The sequence below is a fragment of the Oryx dammah genome, unplaced genomic scaffold (genome assembly GCF_014754425.2).
Source record: "Oryx dammah isolate SB20612 unplaced genomic scaffold, SCBI_Odam_1.1 HiC_scaffold_13, whole genome shotgun sequence".
In the NCBI taxonomy this organism is placed as follows: domain Eukaryota; kingdom Metazoa; phylum Chordata; class Mammalia; order Artiodactyla; family Bovidae; genus Oryx; species Oryx dammah.
This window is the reverse complement of record NW_024070197.1, coordinates 43,466,076-43,476,858: the sequence shown is the minus strand read 5'-3', so window position 1 is coordinate 43,476,858 and position 10,783 is coordinate 43,466,076. Positions and strand designations below refer to the sequence as shown.

General features: G+C 44.1%; 1 pseudogene; it reads left to right on the top strand.

The window, feature by feature from the left end:
• Positions 1–202: 202 nt before the first annotated feature.
• On the top strand, positions 203–1,155 carry LOC120872903 (annotated as a pseudogene).
• The last annotated feature ends 9,628 nt before the right edge of the window (positions 1,156–10,783 follow it).

The window sequence follows — 10,783 nt, the reverse complement described above, 5'->3', positions numbered from 1 at the left end:
CGTCCGTGCCACTCCCTGCCCATGTGGGCCCCCGCGGGCTGCCCACGCTCGTTCCCCAGCTCCCAGTTCCGCTGGGCTTTCCCCTCGTCGTGGGTGGCTCTCCGTGCCCCTCTCTGCAGCCTCCTCTGCCACTCGGGGGCCCGTTCCCCCTCCCGGTGGCAGGGGGGTGCCCCCAGGGGCCTGGCGGAGCTGGGCCGCGGGGGCCCCGGGGCCGGCAGTGCCGGGGTCATCGGGATGATGCGGACTCAGTGTCTGCTGGGGCTGCGCACGCTCGTGGCCTTCGCCGCCAAGCTCTGGAGCTTCTTCATTTACCTTTTGTGGAGGCAGATCCAGACGGTAATTCAGTACAAAACTGTTCGATGTGACATCCTTCCCTTATCTCCTGTGTCCCGGAATCGGCTAAGCCAGGTGAAAAGGAAGATCCTGGTGCTGGACCTGGATGAGACACTTTTTCACTACCATCATGATGGGATCCTGAGGCCCACACTCCGGCCTGGAACGCCTCCTGACTTCATTCTCAAGGTGGTAATGGACAAACATCCCGTCCGGTTTTTTGTACATAATAGGCCCCATGTGGATTTCTTCTTGGAAGCGGTGAGCCAGTGGTACGAACTGATGGTGTTCACAGCAAGCATGGAGATTTATGGCTGTGTTGTAGCAGATGAACTGGATAATAGCAGAAGCATTCTCAAAGGAGATACTACAGACAGCACTGCACTTTGGAATTGGGCAGCTACATCAAGGACCTCTCTGTGGTCCACAGTGACCTCTCCAGCATGGTGATCCTGGATAACTCCCCAGGGGCTTACAGGAGCCATCCAGACAATGCCATCCCCATCAAATCCCAGTGATACCGCCCTTCTCAACCTGATTCCAATGCTGGATGCCCTCAGGTTCACCGCTGATGTTCGTTCTGTGCTGAGCCGAAACCTTCACCAACATAGGCTTTGGTAACAGCTGCTCCCCCTCCACCTGAGCTGCGGTGGAGGGGAAGGGGAGGGTGAGTCCTCGGGATGCCGTCTGATGCCCTGTCCAATGGTGAGGACTGCCTGGGCAGGGTCTGCCCCCTTCCCACCCCTCTCTGCCCTGGGAGCCTTGCACTCCCTACGGAGTCTGGATGGACACAAGGGCCAGATCCTGAAGCAGCCTCACTCTAACTCTGTGTTCGCACTCCTGGAAACCCCAGACTGGGACATAAGCGGACACCTAGGAGAGCCGCAGCAGCGTCTGGTGGAGAAACACGACTGGCCAGAGTGAGGCAGACATTCGGTAATCCGGGAGGCTCAAAGAGAAGCCAAACCAGCTTTGTTGTGATTTGATTTTTTTTTAATGCTTGTACAAAACTGATCTAATTCTTCACTCCAAGGGCTGGGCTGTGGGTGGGAAACTGGGATTTTGGGCCACTGGACTTCCCCCAAACTTGTCCTCTCCCTTATTTTCCCTCTATTTGCCCTTCCTCCTAGATTCCCTCAGATCTGTAACCAGCTTTCTCTCTCTTTTTTCCTTTCCTCTCTTTTAAACCATGCATTATAACTTTGAAACCAAAAAATAATAATAATAAATTTAAATTAAAAATATTTAAATACAGATTCCAGGACTCCCTCCTTTAACCCATGGATTGGATTCTTTAGAGGAGAATCCAGAAATCTATAAAATCTGTATGCCTCCCCAAGGTAACTTGTCAGGCAAATTGGAGAAATGTAAATACAAGACTGGTTTCACAGGTGTGTGAGACATGCAGCTGAACAGAGCTCTGAGCTCAGCGGGGGTCCTTGCTCTCAGTTTACTCCACTGCTGTCTTCCCCTTGAAACTCTTCATAATTTTTAGAAATCCCACCTTATCCTTGAAGCCAGTCACAATCCCCCTTCTATGCAAGGATGTGCTAGACTTCAACCCAGGGCCCTTATAGCACTTGTTCTGACTTCATCGTGAGCTCCCTTTTCCTGCGTGTTTAGTGAACTTTCAAGTCATCTGCAAGCTCCTTGCGATTGTAGGCTTTGCCAAAGTCGATCTCTTTTCATGGTCTCAGCACACCCGAGCCCACAGTCACCAGATTGGAAGTGTAGAGATCCCCACACCCACGGGGCAATTCCAGAATTATCCCATTGTCCTATCTCTACTTCTAGGATATCCAGACTCAGCTTCTCACATCCTCGCTGGACCTCCTCTTATGCTGACTTTCTTGACCCACATCTTCCTTGACTTTAAACCTTTGTCCCTTGTACATCACACGAACAAAACAGAGTGGCCACAGCCAGGCTCTCTGAGTATTCTTCTCTCCTCCTATCAGAAGAACACTATCAGACAGCATGAACAAGCTCTTAGTCCCATGGAGTGCCCCTCAGTCCTTGGCAAAGTGCCTTGTGCATTGTAGGATCCCCAAACTGCTATCAGAGTGTTAATTCTAATGTGTTCAATGTCAGAGAATTAACATAAAGAAGGAAGGCAGTATGGAGAGTGTTCTTCACAGTAAAATTGGAAATGCTTTCTTTGTGTAGACGTTGCCTCTCTGACAAGGGTCTATTTATGCTTGGAAAATTAGGACATGGTCTACCCCGGTCTCTTCATGCATATTGTGAAACAGCATTATTGAGAGAGAGAGAGATGGAGTTCAGAGTGTGCTCCAGTCTACAAAGGAAGAAATTCCAGCTCATCATAAAGTACGAGTCTGGAATTGTTGTTGTTGTTATTTCCGCTAAATAGAAGCTCCCAAATTCTAGATGAGCAAACGTTTCCTGGAAAACCAGCACTCAACAAAACAAAACAAAACAAAACCCTGATTGGTTGTGTTGGTCAATTTCTATGGAGTAAATATCCCCACTACAGCCAATTTCAAGCTACCCTGGGTTTTACAATTGACTTGCAGAATTTCCAAAGCTTGCATAAATCAGGACAAGCCAGTTCTAGCACCCCATTTTGCAAACCACTGTCCCTGGTGCTGTGAAAAATACAAGCCCCTTTCCCTGACCTCAGTAAGCCTATAATCTGGTGGAGACATAGACACACTCTCTTTGATAAATTGCTTTATTTTTCCTAGAGAAATATGCATCAGCCTTGGTACTGAATATTTACTGATGTTTGGAGCACATCAGGGTATATGCAATGAGTTTCCCAAAGATTTGATTCTCAGAGATTGATAGGCTGCCAATTTGTAACAATGCAGCTATAATATTGTCTACTTTAAATGTTCTACCTTATTACATTCTCAAAACCCTCATTCTAATAGAGTTCTTGGGTAACTGTTTTTCAACATGAAGGCATTTGTGCTAGACACAACTAGTCTTTCAAGACATTTAAAGACTATTAGCAAAAAAATAAGTTCCCACTCCAACAGAAATTCTTTTGATGGAACAAGATAAATTCCTCTATTTGCTCTCAGATTTTGCATTATTTATGAATAAATCACATGGGGAGGGGGCAGCAAATAGAGATGAAAGCATGTTTCAGGAACACACGCTGATGTTATGTACCGCACATACTGAAAATACTCCGCTGTTCCTTAGTCAGACGTGTAAAATGACATCTGTGATAACACAGCTCACTCAGTACTGAAACTAGTAAAGAACCTGCAGAGATTTCTGTCCCCATAATGGGTGAAGTCTTTAGGATTTGGGTTTGTCTTGCAAGCAAATTCTAGGAGAAAAACCAAGACTAAAAGTCAGAATGAGAAGAGGTTTCCTTTAGCAAGTATCCTTAAGAGCAAGCCGTTCTTTGATGACGAGTTGTATAAAGGCAAAGGTCCCCAACCTCTGGGGTCTAATTCCTGATGACCTGAGGTGGATCTGATGTAATAATAATAGAAATAAAGTGCACAATAAATGTGATACACTTGAATCATCCCGAAACCATCTACCACCACCACCACCCACGCCGACTGTGGAAAAATAGTTGCTGTTGTTTGGTCACTAAGCTGTGTCCAACTCTGTGACCCCATGAACTTTAGCATGCCAGGCTTCCCCATTCTTCACTGTCTCCCAGAGTTTGCTCAAACTCATGTCCACTGAGTCAGACAGAGGTTCATAACATTGTACAAGAGATGGCGACCAAAACCATCCCAGAGAGTAAGAAATGCAAGCAGGTAAAATGGTTGTCTGAGGAGGCCTTACAAATAGCTAAGAAAAGAAGAGGAGCAAAAGGCAAAGGAGAAAGGTAGAGAGATACCCAACTGAACACAGAGTTTCAGAGAATAGAAAGGAGAGATAAGAGAGCCTTCTTAAATGAACAGTGCAAAGAAATAGAGGAAGACATTAGAATGGGGAAGACTAGGGATCTCTTCAAGAAAATTGGAGATACCAAGGGAAAAATTCATGCAAAGATGGGCACAATAAAGGACAGAAACCTTTATTTCTGTCCTTTTTTATTAGGTCCTTCCTAAAAGGACCTAAAAGAAGCCAAATAGATTAAGAGGTGGCAAGAATATATGGAAGAACTGTACAAAAAAAGTCTTAATGACCCAGATAACTGTGATGTAGTAGTTACTCACCTGGAGCCAGACATCCTGGAGTGTGAAGTCAAGGGGGCCTTGGGAAGCATTACTAGGAACAAAGCTAGTGGAGGTGATGGAATTCCAACTGAGCTAGTGAAAATCCTAAAAGATGATGCTGTTAAAGTGGAAAAATTATCTTCTGCAAAACCAGTCCCTGGTGCCAAAAAAGTTGGGGACCACTGCATAAGGATTCAAGGTCTAAACATTGAAAGTGAAAAAATGCCATGTTCAATGGAGCTCATTTTGAATTTGGCTACTAGTTTTTTTCTTTCAAACTATGCTCTTTTTTTTTTTTTCTTTCCTGTTGTGGCCACCAATCTCTCCCTCCCTCCCTCTCTCTCTCAGCTTTTGCATCTCTTTCCAACTGGGAATGCTTTCTTCTGTGACCCTAAAATTTCTATAACTTCTATCTATCTCCATCTGAGACAGGCCTCCCACAGCCTTTAGTATCAGCCTGGGAAAGCAAACAAGTCCATGAGGCTTTGCTGCCACACATCTGTGCACGGATTCAAGTTCCTTCTCCATCTTCCCTCCATCTCCTGCATTCCACTAACTGACTCCATTCAGTAAGTTTCTCAGCCTTCTGAAGGAGTTTTCCCATCTCTCAAATGGGTACACTGTACCCATTCATAATACATGTTTTTAATTATCCAGCCCAAATGCATTCATGAATGTTGGTGTAATCTTGCCAGCCACAGGGAATCTCTCCCACGTCTTGTTTTTCAATAGACTCCACTAGGTAAGTACTTCATCATCCTCACCAAACTGAGCCTGCTTGAGGCAGCCTCCATTCATATTCATTCGTCACAGTCACCTTTGAGTGCTGACCAATGCTGGAACAACGCAACAGTGCTTTGTATGCTGGAACATTCTTAAGGAGACGTAGCATGTCTGTCTTTCTCACTGCTCTATGCTTCCGTATAGTGCTAACAAAAGCAACACCTAAAAGAAGTATTTGTTAGATGAAGAACAAGCGTCGAATTAATAGCGTAATTAATACAGTTTGTAAGAAATGATGCATAAATCAATGGTGACCCATTGCAAGTTCTTGAAAGTTCTTGTGCACCATTGTATGCCTGGTGTTTAGTATGATCATGCTTAGTAAATGATTAGCAAGTAAATTAATCAGTGGGTGAGCCAGAAGCCTTGTATCTCCTATTGCTCTATGGAAGGCAACTTGAACTGCCAAGATACCTCTGGAATGTGTGACTTCAGTTCAGTTTAGTTCAGTCACTCAGTCGTGTCTGACTCTTTGCAACCTCATGGCCTGCAGCACCCCAGGCCTCCCTGTCCATCACCAAATCCTGGCGTTTACTAAACTCATGTCCATTGAGTCAGTGATGCCATCCAGCCATCTCATCCTCTATTGTCCCCTCCTCCTCCTGCCTTCAGTCTTTCTCAGCATCAGGGTCTTTTCAAATGAATCAGTTCTTCACATCAGGTGGCCACAGTATTGGAGTTTCAGCTTCACCATCAGTCCTTCCAATGAATATTCAGGACTGCTTTCCTTTAGGATGGACTGATTGGATCTCCTTGCAGTCCAAGAGACTCTCAAGAGTTTTCTGCAACATCACAGTTCAAAAGGATCAACTCTTTGGCGCTCAGCTTTCTGTGTAGTCCAACTCTCACATTCATACATGACTACTGGAAAAACCATGGCTTTGACTAAATGGACCTTTGTTGGCATAGTGATGTCTGCTTTTTAATATGCTGTCTAGGTAGGTCATAACTTTTCTTCAAAGGAGCAAGCATCCTTTATTTTCATGACTGCAGTCACCATCTGCAGTGATTTTGGAACCGAAGAAAATAGTCTGTCACTATTTCCACTGTTTCCCCATCTATTTGCCATGAAGTGATGGGACCAGATCCCATGATCTTAGTCTTCTGAATGTTGAGTTTTAAGCCAACTTTTTCACTCTCCTCTTTCACTTTCATCAAGAGGCTCTTTAGTTCTTCACTTTCTGCCATAAGGGTAGTGTCATCTGCATATCTGAGGTTATTGATATTTCTCCTGGCAATCTTGATTCCAGCTTGTGCTTCATCCACTCCAGCATTTCTCATGATGTACACTGCATACAACTTAAATAAGCCTTGACATACTTCTTTCCCAGTTTGGAACCAGTCTGTTGTTCCATGTCCAGTTCTAACTGTTGCTTCTTGACCTGCATCCAGATTTCTCAGAGGGCAGGTTAGGTGGTCTGGTATTCCCATCTCTTGAAGATTTTCCAGTTTGTTGTGATTTACACAGTCAAAGGCTTTGGCATAGTAAAAAAAAGCAGAAGTAGATGTTTTTCTGGAACTTTCTTGCTTTTTCAATGATCTAATGGATGTTGGCAATTTGATCTCTGGTTCCTCTGCCTTTTCTAAATCCAGCTTGAACATCTGGAAGTTCCCAGTTCACGTGCTCTTAAAGCCTGGCTTGGAGAATTTTGAGCATTACTTTGCTAGTGTGTGAGATGAGTGCAATTGTGCAGCAGTTTGAGCATTCTTTGGCATTGCTGTTCTTTGGGATTGAAATGAAAATTGACCTTCTCCAGTCCTGTGGCCACTGCTGAGTTTTCCAAATTTGTTGGCATATTGAGTGTAGCACTTTCACAGCATCATCTTTTAGGATTTGAAATAGTTCAACTGGAATTCCATTACCTCCACTAGCTTTGTTTGTAGTGATGCTTCCTAAGGCCCACTTGACTTCGCATTTCAGGATATTTGGCTCTAGGTGAGTGATCACACCATCATGTTATCTGGGTCATGAAGATCTTTTTTGTATAGTTCTTCTGTGTATTCCTGCCACCTTTTCTTAATATCTTCCGCTTCTGTTAGGTCCATACCATTTCTGTCCTTTATTGTGCCCATCTTTGCATGAAATATTCCCTTGGTATCTCTAATTTTCTTGAAGAGATCTCTAGTCTTTCCCATTCTGTTGTTTTCCTCTATTTCTTTGCACTGATCACTGAGGAAGGCTTTCTTATCTCTCCTTGCTATTCTTTGGAACTGCATTCAAATGGGTATATCTTTTCTTTTCTCCTTTGCCTTTAGCTTTCTTCTTTTCTCAGCTATTTGTAAGGCCTCCTCAGACAGCCATTTGTCTTTTTGCACTTCTTTTTATTGGTGACGGTCTTGATCACTGCCTCCTGTACAATGTCATGAACTTCCATCCATAGTTCTTCAGGCACTCTGTCTATCAGATCTAATCCCTTGAATCTATTTGTCACTTCCACTGTAAAATCTTAAGGGATTTGATTTAGGTCATATCTGGATGGTCTAGGGGTCTTCCCTACTTTCTTCAATTTAAGTCTGAATTTGGCAATAAGGAGTTCATGATCTGAGCCACAGTCAGCACCCAGTCTTGTTTTTGCTGACTGTATAGAGCTTCTCCTTCTTTGGCGGTGAAGACTATAATCAATCTGATTTTGGTATTGACCATCTGGTGATGTCCATGTGTAGAGTCTTCTCTTGTGTTGTTGCAAGAGGGTGTTTGCTATGACTAGTGTGTTCTCTTGGCAAAACTCTGTTAGCTTTTGTCCTGCCTAATTTTTACTCCAAGGCCAAACTTGCCTGTTACTCCAGGTGTTTCTTGATGTCCTATTTTTGCGTTCCAGTCCCCTGTAATGAAAAGAGGGTCTTTTTTGGGTATTAGTTCTAGAAGGTCTTCATAGAACCATTCAACCTCAGCTTTAACGTTTTGCTATTAGAATCAATGGGACATAGATCACACAAAAACAGATGAGTTTTCCCTAAATTAGTGATTCTCAACCAGGATGATTTTGCTTTCTAGAGGATATTTAGCAATATCTGGAAATATTTTTTGTTATCATATTGAGATATTGCTGAGGGTGTGTGCTAAGTTGCTTCAATTGTGTCCAACTCTTTGGGATCCTATGGACTGTAACCCACCAAGCTCCTCTGTCTATGGGGTTCTCCAGGCAAGAATACTGGGGTGGGTTGCCATGCCCTCCTACAGATGATCTTTCAGAGCCAAGGACTGAACCGGGTGATCTTATGCCTCTTACGTCTCCTGCATTGGCCGGCAGTCTACCACTAGCACCACGTGAGAAGCCCAGGGGGATTGCTACTGGTGTCTAATGGGTAGAGAATAGCAATGCTACTCAACATCCTACAGTTCATATGACAGTCACCTTAACAGGGAAATATATTCCCTCAAATGTCAATAAATGCAGCAGCTAAGAAACACTGCTGTGAATGATCAGCTATGGGGAGATTTTTTTTTCATGTCAGCATATGAATGTCTGAATCAAAATGACTGAGACTTTATCATGCCTGCCTCATTCACAGAATCACAGAAAGTCAGGATTGAAGGGAACACTAGAGATGATCAAATGCAAACTTTTTATTTTACAATGGGGACCGTGCAAGTCCAGAAAGGGAAGAGAAGGCTCCAAGCTACACAGCTGGTAATTGGCCAACCCAGGGCAGGAAGCCAGGGTTCCACTGCCCAGGTCCTTCTCAAGGCATTTCCCTCTCCCTTTACAATGTGTCAGCAATGGAACCTCCTTTTAACTCTCCCCTGCAGGCTCAGTCCCAGCCCAGAGGCTGCAGCCCAATTATTCCTGAATTAGTGCACCGTCTCCCCAACTCCCTTTATTCACATCCTACACTGATGACTTTTACTGTATCTGTGAACCACCAGTGGGCTTCCCTGGTGGTTCAGTGGTAAAGAATTAACCTGTCAATGCAGGAGACATGGGTTCAATCCCTGGGTTGGGAAAATCCCCTGGAGAAGGAAATGGCTCCAGTATTCTTGCCTGGGAAATGCCATGGACAGAGAAGCCTGGCGTGCTACAGTCCCTGGGGTCCCAAGAGTCAGACACAACTTAGTGACTAAACAACGACAACATGAACCACCAGATCTGTTATTTATATAATATTTTCATTTAAATGGACTCCAACAGATTTCCCCAGTGGTCCAGTGGTTAAGAATCTGCTTGCTAATGCGGGGGACATGGGTTCAGTCCTTGGTCTGGGAAGATTCCACATGCAACTGGGCAACTAGGCCAATGTCCCTCAACTACTGAGGCCACGCTCTAGAGCCCGCGCTGCAACAAGAAAAGCTGCCACTGCAATGAGAAGCCCGCTCGCCTCAACTAGAAAAAGCCTGTGTGCAGCAACGCAGACCCCGTGCAGCCAGAAATGAATAAGTAAACAAAGAGAAATTATAAAAATAAATGGACACTGTCTTTTTTCTTTAAAAAAAGTTTAATAAGAAAATCTTTCATCAGCACTGTGAGTAAAAGCTGGTACCATTTGCCGTAATTAAAGGGACCTAAAAATTGGCACAATACAAACAAAAATGTTTTTCAGTGCTAGGTGGATACTGTTGCACCTGTAAATCTCTAAGCCTGACCCTTTGTTAAAGAGGGAGATTTGCAAACCTAGGAGGTGTTAAGGACACGTGGGTAGAAAACAGAGACTTTCTCCTTAATATAATGAAAGGTGTTAGAAAAGAAAAGGGAATGCTTTTCTCATCATTTGCTTCAATATTATTTATCAGTGTGCCCAAGTACACCTTAAAATCATCTTGTCTTCCCTCAGCAATGTGTTTATTTAGGGAAATATTGGAGTCCAAGAATAAGAGTGACCAACATCACTTCTGCCCTCTTTGATACGTTTCTTGATTTGTCTCCCAGACTGAAAGAATGAGGGCATCCTGAGTTTTTCTGTATTCCCAGGCAGAGTACAGTAAACTAGGAAAATGCAAGAGTGACTCAATGAGAAATTCTTTGCTGCATTGCCACCTTTCACAGGATATGTTTCAGGAGGTAGAAGGGGGTCTCAGGAGAACTCTAAGATGATTTTCAGTAACCTTCACCTTTATATCGTCACCTCCCCTTTGACTGGGGGTTGAATCTGTGAATATGACTGTATCATAGAGCACACCTGTAATCATTACAGTCTACCGTACATTCTACTGCTGACTCTGGGTGGGCCAGACCTAGTCGTGTGAGTGCTGATGACCTAGTCGTCAGAGTTTTCTTCAGCTGGCTGCAGAAATGAGCTGGCCTGGAAGAAAACAAACACCCGTGTTACTTACGGGGATCATGTGGCCAAGGAACTGGTGGGGGCAGACTAGCAGCTGACAGCAGTTCCCAGCTGACAACTAACAGGAAAATGGGAGCTCAGTCTTCCAGTCACAAAGCAATGAATTCAGCCAACAACCTCATAAGAGGACCCCAAGCCCGACTTCTGACCTCCAGAAACTGTGAGTCACTTTATGTCATTTTAAGCTGCTAAGTTTGTAGAACTTTGTTGCCTTGCAAGAGAAAACTAATATAAAGGAA